Source organism: Odocoileus virginianus, chromosome 7, assembly GCF_023699985.2.
Source record: "Odocoileus virginianus isolate 20LAN1187 ecotype Illinois chromosome 7, Ovbor_1.2, whole genome shotgun sequence".
In the NCBI taxonomy this organism is placed as follows: Eukaryota; Metazoa; Chordata; class Mammalia; order Artiodactyla; family Cervidae; genus Odocoileus; species Odocoileus virginianus.
The window spans coordinates 35,406,067-35,422,597 of NC_069680.1; positions in this window are offsets into that span (position 1 = coordinate 35,406,067).

A 16,531-nucleotide genomic window follows, 5' to 3' on the forward strand; every position below is an offset into this window, starting at 1 on the left:
AGGACTTCCAGAACTATGTTGAATAATAGTGATGAAAGTGGACATCCTTGTCTTGTTCCTGATCTTAGGGGGAATGCTTTCAATTTTTCACCATTGAGAATAATGTTTGCTGTAGGCTTATCATTTATGGCCTTTACTATATTGAGGTAGGTTCCTTCTATGCTCATTTTTTGAAGAGTTTTAATCATAAATGGGTGCTGAATTTTGTCAAAGGCTTTTTCTGCATCTATTGAGATGATCATATGGCTTTTATCATTCAGTTTCTTAATATGGTGTATCACATTGATTGATTTGAGTATATTGAAGAATCCTTGCCTCCCTGGAATTAACCCAACTTGATCATGGTGTATGAGTTTTTTGATGTGTTGCTGAATTCTGTTTGCTAAAAATTTTGTTGAGAATTTTTGCATCTATGTTCATCAGTGATATTGGCCTGCAGTGTTCTTACCTGTGTTGTTTTTGTCTGGTTTTGGTATTAGGGTGATGGTGGCCTAGTAGAATGAATTTGGAAGTCTTCCTTTCTCTTCAATATTTTGAGAGCTTTAAAAGGATAGCCATTAGCTCTTCTCTAAATGTTTGATAGAATTCTCCTGTGAAGCCATGTGGTCTTGGGCTTTTGTTTTGGGGGAGATTTTTGATCACAGCTTCAATTTCAGTGCTTGTAACTGGGTTGTTCATAATTTCTATTTCTTCCTGGTTCAGTCTTGAAAGATTGAACTTTTCTAAGAATCTGTCCATTTCTTCCAGGTTATCCATTTTATTGCCATATAGTTGTTCATAATAGTCTCTTATAATCCTTTATTTTTCTTCATTGTGTGATGTAACCTCTCCTTTTTCATTTCTAATTTTGTTGATTTGATTCTTCTCTTTTTTTCTTGGTGAGTCTGGCTAAAGGCTTGTCAATTTTGCTTATCTTCTCATAGAGCCAGCTTTTAGCTTTATTAATCTTCAGTATTGTTTCTTTCATTTCTTTTTCATTTATTTCTGCTCAGATCTTTATGATTTCTTTCCTTCTACTAATTTTGAGGTTTTTTTCTTCTTCTTTTTCCCATTGCTTTAGGCATAAAGTTAGGTTGTCTATTCGATGTTTTTCTTGTTTCTTGAGGTAGGATTGTATTGCTATAAACTTCCCTCTTAGAACTTCTTTGGCATCCCATAGGTTTTGAGTTGTGTTTTCATTGTCATTTGTTTCTATAAATTTTTTGATTTCCCTTTTTATTTATTCAGTAACCTGTTGGTTATTTAGAAATGTGTTGTTTAATCTCTATGTGTTTGTGTTTCCTACAGATTTTTCTTGTAATTTATATCTAGTCTGATAACATTGTGGTTGAAGATGCTTGATACAATTTCAGTTTTCTTATATTTACTGAGGTTTGATTTGTGACCCAAGCTGTGGTCTGTCCTGGAGAATATTCCATGTACACTTGAGAATATGGTGTATTGTTCTGCATTTGGATGGAATGTCCTGAAGATATCAATGAGATCCATCTCATTTAATGTATCATTTAAGACTTGTGTTTCCTTATTAATTTTCTGTTTTGATGATCTGTCCATTGGTGTGAGTGGAGTGTTAAAGTCTCCTACTATTATAGTGTTATTGTCAATTTCTCCTTTTATGTCTGTTAGTGTTTGTCTTATGTTTTGAGGTGCTCCTATGTTGGGCGCATAGGTATTTACAATTGTTATGCTTCCTCTTGGATTGATCCCTTGATCATTATGTAGTGTCCTTTCTTATCTCTTTTAATCTTCTTTATTTTAAGGTCTATTTTGTCTGATATGAGGATTGGTACTCCAACTTTATTTTGCTTCCCATTTCATGGAATATATTTTTCCATCCTCTCACTTCCGTCTGTATGGCTTGAGGTCTGAAGTGGGTTTCTTGTAGACAGCATATATATGGGTCTTGTTTTTGTATCCATTCAGCCAGTCTGTCTTTTGGTTGGAGCATTTAATCCATTTATGTTTAAAGTAATTATTGATATATGTTCCTATTGCCATATTCTAATTGTTTGGGGTTGATTTTATAGATTCTTTTTCTCCTGTTGTATTTCTTGACTATATAAGTCTGTTTATCATTTGTTGTGAAGCTTGTTTGGTGGTACTGAATTCTCTTAACTTTTGCTTGTCTGAAAAGCTTTTTATTTCTCCATCAATTTTGAATGAGATCCTTGCTTGGTACAGTAATCTTGTTTGTAGATTTTTCCCTTTCAGTACTTCATATAGATCCTGCCATTCCCTTCTGGCCTGCAGAGTTTCTGCTGAAAGATCAGCTGTTAAATGTATGGGGTTTCCCTTGTATGTTACTTGCTGCTTCTCCCTTGCTGCTTTTAATATTCTTTCTTTGTATTTAGTCTTTGTTAGTTTGATTAGTATGTGTCTTGGCATGTTTCTCCTTGGGTTTATCCTGTATGGGACTCTTTGTGCCTCTTGGACTTGATTGGCTATTTCCTTTTCCATGTTGGGGAAATTTTCAACTATAATCTCTTCAAAAATTTTCTCATACCCTTTCTTTTTTTCTTCTTATTCTGGGACCCCTATAATTTGAATGTTGGTTTGCTTGATATGGTCCCTAAGGTCTCTGAGGCTGTCCTCAGCTCTTTTCATTCTTTTTACTTTATTCTGCTCTTCAGAAGTTATTTCCACCATTTTATCTTCCAGCTCACTGATTTGTTCTTCTGCTTCAGATATTCTGCTATTGATTCCTTCTAGAGTGTTTTTAATTTCAGTAGTTGTGTTGTTTGTCTCTGTATGCTTATTCTTTAATTCTTCTAGATCTTTGTTAATTGATTCTTGGATTTGCTCCATACTGTTTTCAAGGTTTTTGATCATCTTTACTGTCATTATTCTGAATTGTTTTTCAGGTAATTTTCCTATTTCCTCTTCATTTATTTGGATTTCTGTGTTTCTAGTTTGTTCCTTCATTTGTGCAGTATTTCTCTGCCTTTTCATTTTTTTTTTTAAGTTATTGTGTTTGATGTCTCCTTTTCCCAGGCTTCAAGGAAAGTTGGATTTTCTCCTTGAAGAAGGTTGGATTCTCTCTTCCTTTTGGTTTCTGCCCTCCTATGGTTGGTCCAGTGGTTTGTGTGAGCTTCGTATAGGGTGAGATTTGTGCTGCATTTTTGTTTGTTTGTTTTTCCTCTGATGGTCAAGGCTGAGTGAGGTGGTACTCCTGTCTTCTGATGACTGGTTTTGTATTTTTGTTTTGTTTGTTGTTTAGTTGAGGCATCCTGCACAGGGTGCTACTGGTGGTTGGGTGATGCCGGGTCTTGTATTGAAGTGGTTTCCTTTGTATGCATTCTCATAGGGTTAGTTCTCTGGTAGTCTAGGGTCTTGGAGTCAGTGCTGCCGCTCCAAAGGCTCAAGGTTTGATCTCTGGTCAGGAGCAAAGATTCAACAAGTGATTTGTTATGGCATTAAGGGAGAGTAAAACAAATATCCAAAAATGAGAAGCCAAAGATGAACTCAGACAAATGGCAGTTACAAAATCAGGCAAGTAATAATTAAAATAATGGAATATACACATATACATATACACCCAGGAGCAAAGTGAAAACAGTCCAAAAAAGTACAGTAGATTGACCTGGTAAACAAAGGAAATAAAAAATTATATTTACCAGTTAAGAACAAAACTAACTTAAGAAGTAACTGGAAAGCAAAACTAAAGCAGGGTGCCAATTGAGGAATAAAGCAATGAAAACAAAACTAACAAATATGCTGAGAGGAAAGGAAAAAAAGATTAGATATACAAAGTTAAATAGAGGTAGATGAAGATTTATATACATTAAAGATTAACTGCAAGGGGAAAAGAAGAGTAAGAAAGGCAAATGAAGCAATAAATGTAGAAAAAATATAATAGGCTTAAAAAATTAAAAATATAAAAAGAAAGGAGAAAAAAAATGGAAGAAGAAAGAGAAAAGGGGAAAAAGAGGAAAACTCCACAGAACTGCAAAAGCCCAATGTAAAAGCGGAGGTTTATAACAACAACAAAAAATGTGACTGAGGGAAAAGGAAAGAAAAAAAGCTCAAAAGCTTAATTGGATTTCTTAGTGCCAGTTGACAACAACAGAGGGGGAGAAAAATGAAAAAATCCAAAAGACTCTACAGAACAAGTAAAAAATAAGAATAGTAAATGTTTTTCTTGAGTCCCTGCTGTCAGAGTCCTTTCCCGCATTGAGAATCACAGTCCACCTCCCCTCCCCAGGATGCCCTCCAACACTGGGCTGATCTCTGGACCTGCTGTGGGGGCTGCTCAGATTCTAATCTGGTCCTGCTGCTGTGTGTTCCTGCCTCCAATGTCCATAGTTATCAGAGCTAGTGCGTTTTCTTTTGTGGGAGCTCTCTGTGGCCTTTTATATAATGCATAGACACAGAGTCTGCTTAGTTGATCATGTGGATTTAATCTGCAGCTTGCACAGCTGGTGGGAAGCATTTGGGTCTTCTTTAGCCACACTGCCCCTGGGTTTCAATTGTGGTTTTATTTCTACCTCTACATGTGGGTCGTCCACTGGGGTTTGCTCCTGAGGCTGCCCTGGAGGGCTTCTGTTTGCCCCTGTGAGGGCCAGGGGTGGAGGTGGTGCAGCTGCTTGGGTTGCAGGGGTTCTGGCAGCTCCAGGTACTCAGGGGGGTTGGTAGCTGGGGCAGCAGGAAATATAGTGCTCTAGAAGGGTATGGCAACCAGTATTGGTCAATACGCTCCAGTATTCTTGCCTGGGAACCCCTTCTCTGACAGAGAAGCCTGGCAGACCACAGTCTACAGGGTCGCAAAGAATTGGACAGGACTGAAGCGACCCTGAGCATAGACACAAGACTTGTGTTTTTTTTTTTTTTTTTTTTTTGCCTGTGGCAGCTCTGTCCCAGTGAGAATTGAGCGAGAAGGTGGCACAGCTGCTTGGCTTTCAGGGACCCTGGCGGTGCCAAGTGTTTAGGGATACAGACTGCCTCCATGGCAGGTGTCATGGCCCTATCAGAGTCTTTTTTTCAAGCCTCTTGTAGCTGGTGATCAGAAGGCAACTTTGGCCACTCTTTATCCGTAGCTCCGCCCATTCAGGCACTTAGATCCCTTGCCTGGGTTCCTTCTGTGTTGCTCAGCATGTCAGGCACATAGAGGGGCCCCCTGACGGGGGTCCTACTCTGTAGATCAGCTCATCAGTCACTGAAAGGAGCACCCTGGGTGGAGTCCTACTTTGTAGTTCAGTGCATCAGGCACTGATGGGCCAGCCTCTCTACTGTTAAACTACTGATGCTTGTGTGTGGAGCGAGAGAGGCTATGGTGATGATCTATGCATGACTCAGCAGTATCACCTTGCTTTCATGGCTGCCTGGCTTTCCTCCACAGGCATTTCCCACCACGATCCCCTCCCTCACACCCCCTCGATCTGTCTCTCTGCAGTCCACAGCAGCCCTCGCCCTGGGTTTGCTCCACAATCTCTAAACTCCAGTTCCCAGCTACCTCACCTTCCAGGAGACCTGCATTTCTGCCTGGCTTACGTATGGCTGCGGCAAGGACTGTCTGATTCTCATTCCTTTTAGGTTGCCACAGATCAGCTGTTTCACTCTCGTCTTAAATGTTTCTCCTTTGACTGAGACGATTGCTCCGCTGTGAGGATCAGACCCTTGCTTCAGTTCCCCCACCACTGAGGACAGGTCCAGTCCTACTAACACTTCTGTTTTTCCCCCTAGTTCCTTTGTCCTGCCGTGTTTTGTGTGGGTCTATATGCTCTTTTCCACTGGTCAGGTCCTCCTATCCTCTCTCAGCTGGCGTTCTGCATGCACTTCTGTGTCTGAAGGTGTATTCCTGATGTATCCGTGGAGAGAAGTGTACTCCACTTCAACCAACTCCTTCACCATCTTGTTCTCTCCTCTCCTTAATTTAATACCATCTTTTTTTCTTTTTTTTTTGTTTTCTTGCTTAACAAATGTTTTTCTTTGTATCATTTCATTCCTCTGATTTTTAACTATGTTTTTAGAATTGTTTATTTGCTAGATTGCTCTAGAGGTTATAGTATGCAGTCTTATCAGAAGTTTCTTCAGGCTAATGCTAATATAATTCTGGTGTAAAACTTAGCAACTTTGCTCTAATATAGCTCCATTTTCTGCCCCCCCCCCATTCTTAGTGCTAATATTAACATATATTACACTTTCATGTTTTGTAAGCCTAATCTAAGAGTACTATAATTATTGCTTTTTAATAAACATTTTTTTTAGAGAAACTAAGAAAAGAGGAAATATGTATATATATATATATATATATAATAGTGTCTTAATTCAGTCAGCTGTATGAGTACCATAGAGCAGGTGGCTTATAAGTGATGAACATTTATTTCTCACAATTCTGGAAGCTGAGATGTCCCAAATCAAGGCACTGGCAGATTTAATGTTTGGTGAGGGCTTGCTTCCTGGTTCATGACAGTTGTCTTTTTGCTGTGTCCCCCCATGGTGGAAAAAGCAAGAGAGACCCTGGGGTCTCTTTTATAAGGGCACTTATCCCATTCATGAGGGGGCCACCCTCACGATTTACTTCCCCAAGGTACCACCTGCTAATACTGTCATATTGGGGGTTAGAATCTCAACATGCAAATTTGGGAGGTGGACATAATTCATAATACTTAGTCTTTTATATTTACTCACCTGTTTTCCATTTCTTATGCTCTTCATTTCTTTATGTGTATTAAGGTTGCTGTTCTGTGTCATTTTCTTTCAGCTTAAAAGACTTCCTTTAGTATTTCTTGTAAGGCAGTTTTGCTAGAAATGAATTATTTCGCTTTTTATTTATATATCACTGTCTTTGTTTCACCTTCATTTTTGAAAGATAGTTTTACTTGTTGACAGTTTTTTTTTTCCCTCTAGCACTTTGAATATGCCATTCATCTGCCTTCTGGCCACCATTGTCTCTGATGAGAAGTCAGCCATTAATCATATTGTTAGTCCCTGGTGTGTCATGAGTCATTTTTCTCTTGATGCTTTTAAGACTTTCTTGCTTTCAGTGTCTTGACTATGATGTGTCTGGGTGTGTATCATTTTGTGTTTATTTTTTGGATTCCTTGAAATTTTTGCATCTATATAATAATATTTAAAAATATATTTTTTTATATTTTTCCCACAAAAGTATAATGTGGGGAATTTCCAGCCATTATTACCTTAAACAATTTTTCTTGTCAGTCTAGGACTATTATTACACATATATTGGTACATTGGAATATTGCTTACAGTTTCTTGATTACTTTATTCAATTTTATTCCAACTTTTCTACTTTCTGTTCTCTAGATTGGACAGTTTCTTTTGACATATCTGCATGAGTGCAAAGTTATAAAGTAAATTTGACAGTGGAGATGATATCTTTTTCTTTTCTTCTCATCTGGCCTCAATTTTTTAATCTAAATAACACTGGCAAAGTCCTATGAATTTCTGAACAGGAGATAAATGTAGGTAGCAGAGATACCTCCACCCTTAAAACTAACTGGAGAGAAAGGGAGTAGTGTGGCTAATCAGTTTAGCTTTGGATCCAAATTTGCCTACACCATCAGGAAAACCAGAGCCCGCAGTTAATATGACCCACCCTCTTGAAATGGTAATTTGTTATTTATTCTTTTTTAAAGTAAATCTTGTATATGATTGTATTTGGTTCAGGAGGGAATGTAATCTCAGTAATCTCATTTCCTACACCAGGTGAATGATAAGAGTGTTCCTTCCAGAAACAAAGAGCAATTGCTCTGGAAGGAATTCTGGCAAATGCCGCATTCTTTCTTTTTTTTGGACATGTTACTTATCTTGTGACTGTTTCTTATCATCTGTAAATGGGGATAATAGATGATCGTGATGATTAAAGAAGTTAACATATGCAAATATTTTAGACAAGTGTCTGGCAGATAGCAAGCACTCACTATGGATTAGCCATTATTATGATCATTTAATAACATTTGTATGGTATTCAGAACCTCGGCTGTATTGGAACACCAGATGAAATGGCACCCCAGGTCATTTCTTAATGTGACCCTGGGTCACTTTCATTTCTCTTGTACTTGTGTTGCTTATGGTGAACAGATGATTCCAATGATAAGTGATTTGAAGAATCACCTGGACAATACTTATCAGGTGTGAAATTCATAATTGCCCTTAAATGTTTTTACATGGTAGTAGAATCAGTCAGTGATGAAGGTTTTATTTCATTTTGGTTGTTTTCAAAAGAGAAAAGTCAAGTCAATCATATGAAAGTTTTGTTGATGTGAACACTGGCTTCATCAATCAGATCCTGATTTAAAAAAAAAAATTGTATGGAGTAGAGCCGACTAACAATGTTGTGATAGTTTTGGGTGAACAGCAAAGGGACAACCATACACATACATGTATCCATTCTACTCCAAACTCCCCTCCCACCCAGGATGCCATATAATATTGAGTGAGTTCCATGTGGTATACAGTAGGTCCCTGTTTGGTTATCCAAAGCAGTGTACATAGCAGTGTGTACATATCCCTCCCAAACTCCCTAACTGTAGCAAGGGGTACATGTCCATCCCAAACTCCCTAATTCTACCTGGCAACCATAAGTTTGTTCTCTAAGTCTGTGAATCTCTTTCTGTTTTGTAAGTAAATTACTTTGTATCATTTCTTTTTAGACTCCACATATAAGGGATGTTATATATTTCTCCTCTGACTTCACTCAGTATGACAATATCTAGTTCCATCTGTGTTGCTGCAAATGGCCTTATTTTACTATTTTTAATGTCTGAGTAACATTCCACTCTGTGTGTGTGTGTGTGTGTGTGTGTGTGTGTGTGTGTGTAGTATCACAGCTTCTTTTTATCCCAAACTTTAAATTTTTTATTTTGTATTGGGGTATAGATGATTAACAACATTGTGGTAGTTTCAGGTGAACAGTGAAGGAACTTGGCCATAAAAATACATGTATCCATTCTTCCCCAAACCCCCCTCCAGTCCACGATGCCACATAACATTGAGCAGAGTTCCATGCGCTATATAATAGGTCCTTGTTGGTTATCCATTTTATGTACCACAGCTTTTTTATCCATTGCTCTGTCAATGGACATTTAGGTTGCTTCCATGTCTTGGCTATTGTAAACAGTGTTGCATGGATCCTTTTGGATCATGTTTTTCTCCAGGTATCTGCTCAGGCATGGGATTGTAGAGTCTACTTACTTTTAGTTTTTTAAGAAACCTCTGTGCTATTTTTCATAGTGGCTGTACCAATTTACATTCCCACAAACACAGTGGGAGGGTCCTCTTCTCTCTCTATCCTCTCCAGCATTTACTATTTGTGGATTTTTTGATAATAGCCATTCTGGCTGGTGTGAGGTAGTATCTCATTGTAGTTCTAATTTGCATTTATCTAATAATTAGCAGTGTTGAACATCTTTTCGTGTATTGCTTGGCCATCAGTGTATCTTCTTCTGTTTAGGTCTTCCGCCCGTTTTTTGATTGGGTTGTTTGTTTTGATGGTATTAAGCATCATGGACTATCTGTAAATTTTGGAGACGAATCCTTTGTTGGTCACATCATTTGCAAATATTTTCTACCAATCTGCGGCTTGTCCTTTCATTTTGTTTGTTTGCTTTGCTGTGCAAAAGCTTTTAAGTTTCAGAAGGTCCCATTTATTTTTATTTTTATTTCCATTATTCTGGAGAGAGATTAAAAAAGATATGCTGTGATTTATGTCAATGTTCTGTTTTCCTCTAAAGATTTTATACTGTCTGGTCGCACATTTCAGTCTTTAATCCATTTTAAGTTTATTTTTATATATGGTGTTAAAGAATGATCTAATTTCATTTTTTTTACATGTAGCTGTCCAGTTTTTCCAGCACCATTTGTTGAAGAGACTGTCTTTCCAGTATTATAAGTCTTGCCTCCTTTGTTGTAGATTAACTGACCAAAGGTGTATGAGTTTATTTTGGGATTTTCTGTCGTGTTCTATTGATTTCAGATCCTGATTTCTAAATGCAGCTGTGTTATGCAATACCACCAACACTGCTGGGTTTTGGGTTCTTACCAGCTATTTCCCCTCTAGTACTCCTTTCCCTACTTCTAATAGTTGAATTTAAGCAGACCTGAATTGAGTTGTCTCCAGTGTCTTGGATCAATGTTATAGCTAGTACTAAAAAAAAAAAAAAAAAAAAATTAACAAAATGGGGGGAGGAAGGAGAGGGTGAGATGTATGGAGAGAGTAACAAGGAAACTTACATTACCATATGTAAAATAGATAGCTAATGGGAATTTGTATGATTCAGGGAACTCAAATAGGGGCTCTGCAACAACCTAGGGGATGGGATGGGGAGGCAGATGGAAGGGAGGTTCAAGAGGGAGGGAACATATGTATGCCTATGGCTGATCCATACTGATATTTGGCAGAAAACAACAAAATTCTGTAAAGCAATTATCCTTCAATTAAAAAATACATATTTTTTTAAAATTAAAAAAGTAAATTAAAAGAAAAACTCAATGTTTGGCAAAATGATCATGGACCATTATGATGTAATTTTTTGACTAGTCACTAGGAAATAGAAATCGCCTTGATGAAACCTATATGTATGCTTTAAAGACACTGAAGTTATTAATCCTTTTGTAAAATTTGCATATATATAGGAAAAAATCAGTATAAATTCCCTTAACTAGGAAACCCTAAATAACTCTAACTAGAGCAGTTGAAGTGGATTGTACTATAATTCGGGTTCCCACAGAGGACTTAATGAACCTTTATGGTAATGAACACCTAGTAAAGTTAAGGTGTAATCTATATGTGAAAAGGGCATGAGAAAGGAACTATCCCCAGAGATAAGACTGGGTCTTCATTGAGTACTTCAGAACTAACAGGTCTATCTCAGCAGTTCTATTAAACTTACTGGCTAAAAATAATATATGAACAACCTAAAATTTGAGAGTTATATTTTATTTATCAGAATATTTTAATATTTAATATTTATTTCAAGCCTGGGAGGCAGCATCTCAAGTAGCCCTGAGAGAACGGCTACAAGGAGGTGAGGCAGGAAGTCAGGATATATAGGAGTTTTATAATAGAGTGCAGGTAGTCTGAACGTCGAAAGAGCGTTGTTAAAGAAAACCAGATATTGCAAGTTAAGTCCTTTTCTATGTGTGGGAAGATGGAAAAGTGTGGGATCACTGAAGTCATTCTTCTGATATACACCTCAGCTATCTGTGCTGTGCTAAGTCGCTTCAGTTGTGTCCAGCTCTTTTGCGACCCTGTGGACTCTAGCCTGCCAGGCTCCTCTGTCCATGGGATTTTCGAGGCAAGAATACTGGAGTGGGTTGCCGTGCCCTCCTCGAGGGAATCTTCCAGACCCAAGGATTAAACCCATACCTCTATATGTCCTCTGCATTGACAGGCAGGTTCTTTACCAATAGTGCCACCTGGAAAGCAGCTGTCTGAGGCTAGCATTCTCATATCCTGAGTTTCCTCAGGGGTCACCATGGGAGTGGCTGCAGTCTGATGGCTGCTAGATGACGGGCATTCTTTTCCTTCCTTAGTTCCCTCAGGCCTCACCAGCTCACTGTTGGCAGTGGCTGTAATAGCTGATGACTGTCATTTTTTATTTACTGATACAACCAGCAGTATTCCATTTCTCACACTGAATGTAAATTCTGACATTACTTTAGTACATTCAAGCCTTTGATGATGAAGATATGCATGTAGGATTTGCAGTGCTTCATGTTTTATTAGATAATGGCAGTCAAATATCTTTTCAGAGCTATCAAGTCGATAAAATCAAAGTTACTTTTTTCCAACTCATAAAAGTTTAAACATTCAATAATATGTGAATACTATTATAAATATCCTACTTATTGTACATAGATCAGTGTCTTATGATCGTTTTAATAATTCCCTCAGCATTAAGTAATCTCCTAAAGCAAGTGGTGAATAAAAATAAGCAAGAAGCATTTCTGTAAACCATTGTTTACTGGCTGGTTATTTAAAGTCTCTTCTACTTGGAATAAGTGTTTAATAACATTGTGCTTAGATTGTTCCACATGAAGCTGAATCTAACCTCAACACTAAATTAAATCTTGGGAACAAAGAGTTTTGGGTTAAGTAGAAAAGAATAGCTCTATTACTTTGCCAGGCAAAGGGGGCCACAGTGGGCTAATACCCTCAAAACCATGTCCCAATTTGGAGAGGTTAGTGAAAAGTTTTTAGTAATGGTTCAGAGGATGTGATCAACTCCTAGACTTTGTTCTAATTGGTTGCCAGTGAGGTAAGTGGGAGTCAGCATAATCTGATTTCAGCTAGTCTGGGGTCAGTGTGCTTGTAGGCAGTATACTGTTAATTTCTCCCACCTGGAAGGAGTTTCAGTATCTGCAAAATAGCTCAAAGATACTGTTATATACATCTCTTGTTGGGGAACCAAGACCTTGCCCCAAGGCTGGACTATTGTTTCTCTTGACTGTTCCTCCCTGTCTCCACATTCCCTCCCTTCCTTAATTAGCTACAGTTGCAACCTGCTCCTTGAAACTCAGGAAAGGTCTTGGAGGCTGACTGAAGCCTATTTCCTATAATCAAGAAAGGAGGAACACAGAAAGGCTTTTTGCCCAGAAGTCCCACAGGGTCCTGCTCAGTATCGCAGAGCATCTTAAGTAACTGAAAAGTTTGTCTTAATATTAATGATGTGCAGAAAGGAATGAGGGGAATCAAAGTGGTGAATAGTGGTTCAGTTCAGTTCAGTCGCTCAGTCGTGTCCAACTCTTTGCGACCCCATGAATCACAGCACGCCAGGCCTCCCTATCCATCACCAACTCCCGGAGTTTACTCAAACTCATGCCCATCGAGTCGGTGATGCCATCCAGCCATCTCATCCTCTGTCGTCCCCTTCTCCTCCTGCCCCCGACCCCTCCCAGCATCAGGATCTTTTCCAATGAATCAACTCTTCGCATGAGGTGGCCAAAGTACTGGAGTTTCAGCTTCAGCATCAGTCCTTCCAATGAACACCCAGGATTGATCTCCTTTAGGATGGACTGGTTGGATCTCCTTGCAGTCCAAGGGCCTCTCAAGAGTCTTCTCCAACACCACAGTTCAAAAGCATCAATTCTTCAGCACTCAGCTTTCTTCACACTCCAACTCTCACATCCATACATGACCACTGGAAAAACCATAGCCTTGACTAGACTGACCTTTGTTGGCAAAGTAATGTCTCTGCTTTTTAATATGCTATCCATAGAGGTTACAGGTGAAATTTTTACCATTTAGGGAGCTGTCTCTGGGGCTCCCCTGGTGGCTCAGATGACAAAGAATCTGCCTGCAATGCAAGAGACCTGGGCTTGATCCTGGGTCAGGAATATCCCCTGGAGAGGGAATGGCTTCCCACTCCAGTATTCTTGCCTGGAGAATACCATGGATAGAGGAGCTGTCTTTATCACTGAAACCCACAGCTGTGGAGGAAAAGATGTATTCTGACCATTTGAACAGTAAATATCAATAATTTCTGTGACCTCTACCTGATTTTCCCATTTCTATTCAAACATGACTAAGAAGAACGATCCTGAAAGTATTTCCTGTGATATCAGGTAAAGGTCACTAGCTGTGGTTGGGACCTCTGACTTGGTTTAAAAGTCACTATTTCAGATTTCTTTTGTTGTGCTTAGTTTTCTTCAAATGGGGATGTTATGCTGAGATAACATACAGCCACTAAGGACTAATTTTTGCTCTTGGTATTTTAAAAAGTATTTCTTGAGTTCTATAATAAGTATGAGGGATAAAGTAGTTAACATGGGGCTGCCCTTGACCTCAAATAGCTCCCTAGTGTATCTGGCTCATTTGCTTTAAAGAGGGCTGCATCTTGGATATGCCTGTGTTGTCTCCATTTCCTTATGTCTACCATTGACCTTCCCTGACAAAATGCCTACATTATCATAGTATTTTACTTTTGGTTATGATTCACAGTGCCTTTACTATTTATAGCCAATCATTATTGAGCTTTATTCCATGCAAGCTAATGTATCAAGGTCTTTGGAGGAATAATTTCATTTAGTTCTTATAATAATTCACGTTATTTTTTTTTCTGTTTAGTAGGAGATGAAACAGAACTTGAAAAGTCCAAGTACTTTATTCCAGGTTATATAGGTCTTACCTGATGGAGCTGAAACTGCTACTACAGTCTCACTCTAGAACTCAACATTTAGCTACTATAATACACTCTCATACTTTATTTTCTTTATTTATTTTAGTAACTCCTAACTTGAAGAACTAGGTAAATGGGGAAATAGGGAAAATGTGTTAATTGAGTCTTTTTGAGTTATGAAGAGAAAATTTCAAGATACATCGCTTAGGTATTCCTCCCCAGAATTCTGCCTTTTGCTGGTAGGAGGGTCCTGTAATTTGATTTGGAAGAAACTCCCTCTGGAGCTTTGTTTCACCCTCTCTGAGAACCACCAGTGAACAGTTACATCCTGGGCTGCGTACTTTTTACCTTACTCTTCCAGACATTTGATTTCCAGCTGAACTCTGTTGGTTTCTGACTTTAACTATTCTTGGTTTCACCTTCTGGCTCTGTTTCCCAACCTTATGTTACATGGGAGCACTGTAGCTCCCAGTTTGATCCCTGTCTCCCCTGAGCTGCTCTAAAGAGGCTGCAAGCCTTCAAGTTGGACTCCTCCATAACTTCTTTCTGCTCACAGTATAAAAAGTGGTTTTTCACAGTCAGTATTCCTTCCCTTGGGACTTTTAAGTAACTTTTAATAGGAGGTCAATAATTGCAGTACAATAGGGCAAATAGGTTGCAGAGAAAAAGTCCCAGAAGTTATATGACCAGAAGTCAATTCTTAATTTGATATTTTCAAGTGACCTTTGAGCCCTGTGAACATTTGATAGGAAAATAGTAAAAAGAGTTATCTGCTGACTTTGAAAACTGTAATTTCCTGGGATTATTCAATTAAGCCCATGCTCAGTTGCTATAGTCGTGTCTGACTCTTTGTGACCCCCATGAACTGGAGCCCACCAAGCTCCTCTGTTCATGGGATTTTTCAGATAAGAATACTGGAGTGGGTTGCTATGCTCTCCTCCAGGTCATCTTCCTGACTCAGGGATTGGACCCATGTCTCTTGAGTCTCCTGCATTGCAGGTGGATTTTTTTTTACCTCTGAGCCATCGGGGAAGCCCAGCAAGCATTTATTCAGCTCTTAATGCATAGGGCACTTTTATAGGCTTTACAGATGATATCAAAGTGAGATGTACAAACACTGCTCTTAAACCTAGAAGGAAGGACATAAATGCAACTAACAGTAATAAGCATGAGAACTGTGGCAGAGGTTTAGCCTTACCTGTGGAATCCTTGCAGACGTTTAACTTTTTTAGTTTTGGATGTTTTGGGATTTAGAGGACAAGCACCATGTGCATTACAGCGAAGCCTCATGGGAAAAGCCATTGTTAAACCACAGGGAAGTGAAGCAGAAAGGAGATTGGCGAGAACAGCAGGAGGAGAGGCTATGGAGGAAGGGAAGGACCAGTACACATAGACTGTTGTGTACCCTCTATGTATGTTCAGTATTACATGAATGTGGATTCAGACCAAACAGTGTGTTTCATTCACAGAGTTGGTGAGCCTGATGGAAGCTAGCTCATTTTGATTTTCATTGATCTAGGCGTAAGGGCCTGATGTACTCTTTTCTCGTAGCTTTCAAGGGATTGTCTCTGAATGCGATTGTCCCTGAGGATGACAGAAATGCACAATCTCTTTTATTTATTGTTCAGCAATAAACAATGGCTGTGTGGCTCATAGCATTCTAAGTGCAAAATGGCCGTCAAGATAATCAGACAGAACTATAATTTTGATTAGTTTCACTTCTATATTATGCATGAAAAAGGAAAGAAATCCTACCATTAAAAATGGTTGCCTTTTCTACTAATTGAAATGATCAACTTGTAGTAGTTTAAAAGCTCTTGTTCTTATAGTCATGTCTGAGGTTCAGCAAGACAAAGCTAGTTATTATGCCTATTATCTTTCTTTAAAATTTATTGAGTTAACCCAAAAGTTTGTTCAGGTTTTTCATAGCTTCTTATAGAAAAACCTAAACGAGCTCCTGGGCCAACCCAATACTACCCCTACTAAAAACACTACCATCATATAATTGTTCTCCTTACCTACATCCCTTCCCCTTCTCTTGATCCCCTCACTTGCTTATATTATCCTAACCTAAACAAACAGGCTACATTGGTTAATCTTTTGTATGAAGCAAACATCTTCTTTGTGAGATTTCCTTCCTATTTCTGTTCCTAATGCTTGAGTTATCCCAATCTTGCTACATAATATTTATGTCCATTAGCTACATTTTCTCAAGGAGACCATTTATTATCCTTGAATAAAGAATGAAATTTAGATTTCCCTTTAAATGTCAGGAATTTGGGATTCTATTTGGATCAGTGACTTTGAAATGATTGCAAGTATATAAACTGTGATTCATTGCCACTTTAAAAAATATAAGCTGACAAAAGGGGCATGAAGTTACTTATCACACACTGTGCAGTGAATTACACCTATCTATCTGTCTATCTATTTAATAGACTTTTACTGAAGTT